The sequence below is a fragment of the Mustela putorius genome, unplaced genomic scaffold (assembly GCF_011764305.1).
Source record: "Mustela putorius furo isolate JIRA1106 unplaced genomic scaffold, ASM1176430v1.1 tig00003834_pilon_pilon_pilon, whole genome shotgun sequence".
Classification (NCBI taxonomy): Eukaryota; Metazoa; Chordata; class Mammalia; order Carnivora; family Mustelidae; genus Mustela; species Mustela putorius.
The window spans coordinates 54826386-54833142 of record NW_025421987.1 but is presented as its reverse complement, the minus strand read 5'-3'; positions in this window follow the sequence as shown (position 1 = coordinate 54833142).

Below are 6757 nucleotides of genomic sequence, written 5' to 3'. Positions count from 1 at the left end.
ACACAGGAGGCCATCACTTGTATGACTCATTCTGATTTCTCTGCAATAATAATATGTGAAAAAAGAAGAACATAAGAAAAGTATAATGATAGTATATTAAAAGAACAGGAACAATGAGAGGGCAAGGAAAGATACTGGAAATGAAACTATATATCATACCTTGCATTTATCTATTTGTTCATGATATATTTATTAAGTATTCATTTATTTATTTTTTAAATGATTTTATTTTGACAGAGACAGAGATCACAGTAGGCAGAGAGAGGGGTAAGCAGGCTCCCTGCTGAGAAGAGCGCCCGATGCAGGACTCCATCCCAGGACCCTGGGATCATGACCTGTGCTGAAGGCAGAGGCTTTAACCCACTGAGCCACCCAGGTGCCCCTATTTATTAAGTATTTATTATAGGTAAGGCACTGCTTTGAGAAATTGCATTGAACAGGGGCACCTGGGTGGCTCAGCCATTAAGCATCTGCCTTAGGCTCAGGGGATCTAGCCCCGCATCAGGCTCCCTGCCCAGTGGGAAGCCTGCTTCTCCCTCTCCCACTCTCCCTGCTTGTGTTCCCTCTCTCACTGTCTCTCTCTGTCAAATATATAAATAGAATCTTAAAAAAAAAATTGTAGTGAACAGGCAGATCCACAGTTCCTGCCCTCATGTAGCTTACAATTAAGCAGGGAGGCTGACATTAAAAAAACATACAGTCAATTCTCAGAGACACAGTCAAACCTCAGAAAAAGTCAGTTCTGGTGGATTCTGTATTTTCAAATTTGCCTATGTATGGTCTGCTAGGTCTAGAACAAGATACTACAGATGGGGGTCTTAAATAGGAATTTATTTTCTCAGAGTTCTGTAGGATTTAAGTCCAAAATCAAAGTGCTGGAAAATTCAATTTCTGGCAAAGCCTCTCTTCTTTGCTTGCCAATGACTGATTTCTCATTATGCCTTTACATGAGATTTTCTCCACGAACCTGAAAGACAGAGAGAGGGTGTCTCCTTCTCTTTTTATAAGGATACCTGTCCTTTTGGGGTAAGACCCCACCCTTATGATCTCATTTAATCTGAATTGCCTCCTTAAGGGCCTATCTAAATACAATCATGTTGGGAGTTTGGGCTTCAACAGGTCAATTTTGGGAAGTCTCAATTGAAAACTTGACAGCCTCCTTCCTAAAATCTACTTAACCCCCAAATCCATACTTGTCATTAATAGACATAAGTAGACCATCTCAAAATTTGTGTTACCGACACATCACGTTCCCAGTTGCAGTCGAACAGGGTGACTGTTGCCTTCTTGGTTCAGTTCTCATACTCTAAACAATGTCTTCTTCATGGTCTATAGGACTTTCAATACTGTGTGTTTTTCAGTCACAAATTTTGAATCTCCATTAAAAACTATCAATGCATCCAGGGACATTTTTAGATGAATATAGGTAGTTTGGGAGAATATCAGGCTCTGATAGAAAGTCATCCCAGAAGTTGGAAAATTAAGCCTTCTCCATTCTTGGTTCCTATAAAGAAGCAAAATAAAGAAAGAAATGCATAGAACAATTTTTCTTCATTTTCATAATAATTACCTTTTATTTTTTTCCACTTTGAAACATTTCTTATTAGAGAATTTGATCTCATATACTTGAGAGGAATTGAAACGACTTTTTTCCAGTTCCATTCACGGCTTGTGTTCTGATTTCCAACCACCAGGTGGAGACCAAACAAAACTAATTAAAATGTTCCCAGCATCTTCTGGTTTATCCGGAATGAGAGGGATTCCGTAATCTAAATTAGGGGGCACAAAGAATTTTTTTCCTCCTATGAGTGAACCACTGATGGATCTCTTAGGGAATAAAACCTCACAGATCCAAGACCACATGCAAATTCAAAACAAACATTTTTCGAGGAGAACCATCAGGTGTTCGATCAATGACTTTTAAAATTAACATCGGGAAACCTATATTTTAAATCCGTTTAACAAAAGCAAACATATTTACATTTCTGTTCTACGCTATGGCCAGGTGGAGAATGGGTGAGATGAAGTAGAAAAAAAAAAAAACAGCAAAAAGAATGGGAAAGAGGAGGAAAGAGAAGAAGACACAGGCTACACACAGTGAAACATGGAGCTGATTAAGGCTGAGTTGAAACACGGAATGGGAGCTGAGTCCGACTGTGTCCCAGCCTCTGTCTTGGGGCAGCACTTTTTTTTTTTTTTTAAGATTTTATTTATTTATTTGACAGAGAGAAATCACAAGTAGATGGAGAGGCAGGCAGAGAGAGAGAGAGAGGGAAGCAGGCTCCCTGCTGAGCAGAGAGCCCGATGCGGGACTCGATCCCAGGACCCTGAGATCATGACCTGAGCTGAAGGCAGCGGCTTAACCCACTGCCCCGGGGCAGCACTTTTTTGATCCTTCTCCTTGTCCCTGTGCGGGGAGGGTATCCGGGTCAGCAACCCCACAGAGCTCTTTCAAAAGCTGAGGAACCTTCAAGCATCCCTTTTCTGAACTGGGAATCGGGTCTGCTTTTATTTGCAAACTTCAAAGTTCAATATTAAAGGGAAGATTTTTTTTTCCCCACTGAACTTGTAAGATCTTCCCACCTCATGTAAAGGAATCGCTTAAGCTTTTTAACTTCCCTCTGTAACTTGAGAAGTGTCTTTAGGGGCGAGATATTTGTTATTCACAAGCAGCCAGGGAGTTTTAGGTCTGTATATGTATATTTTTAAAGTTAGAGGTTTCTCATTCTACCATATTTGAAAGTTATAGTTCATTCTAGTGGCCACATAATTATTCTGAACCTTACTGCCAATCAAGTCGATGGTCTGCGCATGTGTGTGAGAGCCATAGCGGGTCACGTGCATGCTGCCTAATTAGAGCCTTGAGAAGATGTTCTATGACAGGAACAAAGGTAAAAATTTTCTTCTGGGAACATAGGCTAAGGGCAGATCCTGCTTCCTGCCTCTTGAGGGATCCAAAAGTTTAAGTCACTACAGCTCACCACAAAGAGGGGGAAATGGCCCCGTGTCTGTAGCTTACTTCTCCTTATTTACCAGGAACTGGACACAATAAAATTAGGACTCAGGTCCCAGCTATGCGCAGAACTTCTTTGTGAGGGTCTCATTGTTCAGATGAAATGTAGCAAACTGTCTGGCACAGTTGTCATTGTAACTCTAGAAAGTAGTGGGGATATCGCACCCAGTCTCATTGTTTTAGAAAAGCCCATCTCATAGGTACTGTGAATCACCACCGTGTATCATATTTGATGCTTCTGTGAAGTCACATCATATGGAGGTTGGTGGCCCTTTAAAAAGAAATCCCATGGTATTCCCATTTCTTCATATACCCCTTGGAGATTTAAAAAAATAGAGCAAAAAAAAAAAAAAGTCAACACTGTCTTGTTAATAAACCAGCCTCTACTTACTTTTTAAGCACTTTAAACAAAAAAAAATTTTTTTTTAAAAAGTAGGATTTTAACAAGCAGGGGAACGTCAGGCAGAGGGAGAAGCAGGCTCCCTGCTCAGGGAGCCTAAATGGGGACTGGATCCGAGGACTGTGGGATCATGACCTGAGCTGAAGGCAGATGGTTAACTGGCTGAGCCACCCAGTGTCCCTAAACAAAAACAAAATTGCCTCACTGGAAGCCAGCTGTGTGGCCTTGGAAGTTTCTGGGCCTCTGACTCTCCAAGGTGGAACAGTGTGCAAAGATGATATACTCAGGAGCTCGAAGAAGTATTAGAATCTTTATTTACATTTTTTTCACCTAAAATGTAAAGAAATATATTCAGCTCTACTAATATTTTATATATAGATCATGAGAGCACAAGTGTATAATTAATTTATAAATGTACAAATTTGGGAAGTGCCTGCTCAAAAATGTTTACTTTTAATGCATCCAATAAAAAAAAGTGTGATTACTGATCTAGACATTTCAAAGATTGGGTTAGATTTAGTTGTTGTTTTTTTTTGTTTGTTTGTTTTGTTTTGTTTTTCCAAACTGGTGGTTGCAACCTATTGCTGGGATATACAACTAGGGGATTTTTAAAGAGTGAAATAAAATATAAAATACTAGAGTGCATGGCTCCTAGCAAGAAGAGCAAGAATTGAGTATTGTTCCGTGAAACTTTTTAGATGAACACATGTGAGCATGGGATCCAACGTAAAATGTTTCTCCTGTTGTGGCTTGCGGTTAAAAAAGTAGGAAGGAACTGGACTTGAGTGGTTCTCAAAGCATCATCCCCGGGGCCAGCAGCAACAGCAGATGGGAACTTATTAGAAAGGCAAATTCTTCAGTCCTACCTCAGATGGTATCAGAAAGTGGGACTGGAACCCAGCAACTGTGGTTTAACGAGTGCTCTAGGTGATTCTGAGGTCCTAAGGTTCAGAGCCACTGGCCCCGAGCATCTCTAGGACCCAAGTGGTTACAAAAGTTTCAGACTCAGATATTCATTTAACTAAGGCAATGTTTTTCACGTCCCAAGCAGGTCTAGGATGGGGCTTTGGAATCTTATTTTTAACAAGTGTCTCTGAGGATGCTTGTGATCAGTCGCGTTTGGGAGACACCTGACGGAGAATGTGGAGAAGAGAGAGTCTGCAGAACCTCTTTTCCAGAGCAGAAGCAGTGTTTTAGAGAAGTTAAGTTGAAAGCAGGGAAATAAGCCATTCAAACCAGAAGCCTAAAAGCTAAGAATTATCTAAACATTTCTAAACTGAGAGAGATGACTTTTCTTTCATCTGGAGTGAGCAGAAAAGGAGATACTCCTCTGAAAAGCTTGCCTTGGGGTTCTGTGCAGCATTTTGGATCTAGCACACAGTGGGCACTCACGACATGCTCATGCAGTGAGCCTTGCCTTCCCATGGTATGGAGTCCTTGGGGAGGCAAGCAGCTCCTGAGCTCCAGAGTTTGGGGTAGATGTCGCAGGAGATGGTCTCAAATTCCTACATGGCTGAATCAGGCAAAATTTCAAATGCACCGGTGGGGTAGAGACCTCACTTTGAAAAGTAACTATCACAATCAACTTAGTTTTGCTACTGCTTAAACTACATTCACTGTTGATTGTAATGAAAAGTAAAGTCTTTATAAGTTAGAAAAATAATGTCTGTACATTTTAAGTATATACTATATATACTATAGTATAAGCGTATACTATAAAAAATACTATATACTAGATAAGTATAAATATCTGAAAATTCTCTGACATCCTCTCATTCTCAGCCCCCAATTCCCAAGTAACTATTGCTAGCAATTTGAAGGCTATTATCCGACTTTTTAGTAGACATATATATAGTCTTTAAAAAACAAAATTAATATTTAAGTCATTCTATAGTTTTTCAGGAGACAACTGATCCTGAATATTTTCCTGTGTCTTTCCATACCTCGCCAAATCTTTTGAACAGCAGCAGATTTTAAATGTTGAATTTAACATACACCAAACTTATTTGACCTCAGAACACTTTTAAACTGAGAATGTATTTTGAGTGAATTATCCACAAGAACTCGAGGCAGACAACATGTGCTTGGATTAAATGAGGCAGCTTAAACAATGTTTCCTGAACACATTAATACTGCAGGAAATGATATAAATTTAATTTATTGCATTAAAAAAGTTTTAACAGGAAGAATAATAAGAGTGGAAAAAAATTAAATCATTGCATTTTACAAAGAACAAAGCATACTGAGATTAAGTAAAATGTTTTCATTTTATATGTTGTTATAAAATGTGACATAAAAACAAACTCTTAAAGATAGCATTTTGGGCTTACTTTATGACATAGTTTAATAGCTGCAATACTGTTTTGGGGTAAAAATCTCATATGTGGCAAGATATAACATATGTTGTCTCCAACACAATATTTTTAAAAATCCCATTTTTAAACATAAAATATTGTAACCAAGGAAAGAAGTGCATAAACAGTACAAACATTTTACAATCTCTGTGTATTCTTGATTTAGATGCTCTAAAAATCTTCCATTATCTCCATTGATAGCTTTAATATCAAAGTTTGATAGTTTGATAGCTCTCTGCTGATTTTTCTAGAAGCTGATGCATACAAGCTTCATTTTTATGCTGACCCAGTTAAACATTTTGCTCTTTTAATTTGTGCAAAGCTTTTGAACCACAAGACTGTTTTTCCATTGGAAACTTTCTTCTTTCAGCCTTCAGTCTGTGAGGAACAACTCTGTATGTTATAAGTTCTTAATAATAAACCTCAAATAATAACCTCAAATGAACATGGCAACTATGAGAAAAGACACTGGGGATTAAGCAGAGCAGTTGTCGTCCTGGAGAGAATGTGTGAGGAGATGGCTAGATGGATGTAGCAGCTTCACAGGCAGGCACTGACCACTGTAGGATGAAAGAAGTTTCCAATGTAAAACTCTGAGGCTCACAGGCTTACATGACTTGTGCAAGGTCCCTAAAATTCACATGTGTATTTGTGTGATGTCAAAGCCTGCTGCTTTCTCCACCATGGCTGGATTCCCTCTGCTTGAGTCATTTACCCACCATTAACATTTTCATTGCATGTCCTACAGCTTTATTTCTTGGTTAAGATATACTTTTAAATTGACTCATTTTTTTTGGTGTGTTTTACATAAGCATATCTTAAAAAAAAAAAGGACATTTTATATTAGTAATCTTCAAAGTGGTGAATGAAGAGTTTCCAAGAGGAACCAAGAAAAGATAGTTTTAAGGCGATTACTTTTCAGATCCTCAACATCCATAGTTGGAAGTTTATTGTTGTTGTTGTTGTTGTTGTTTTTTAAGATTTATTTAT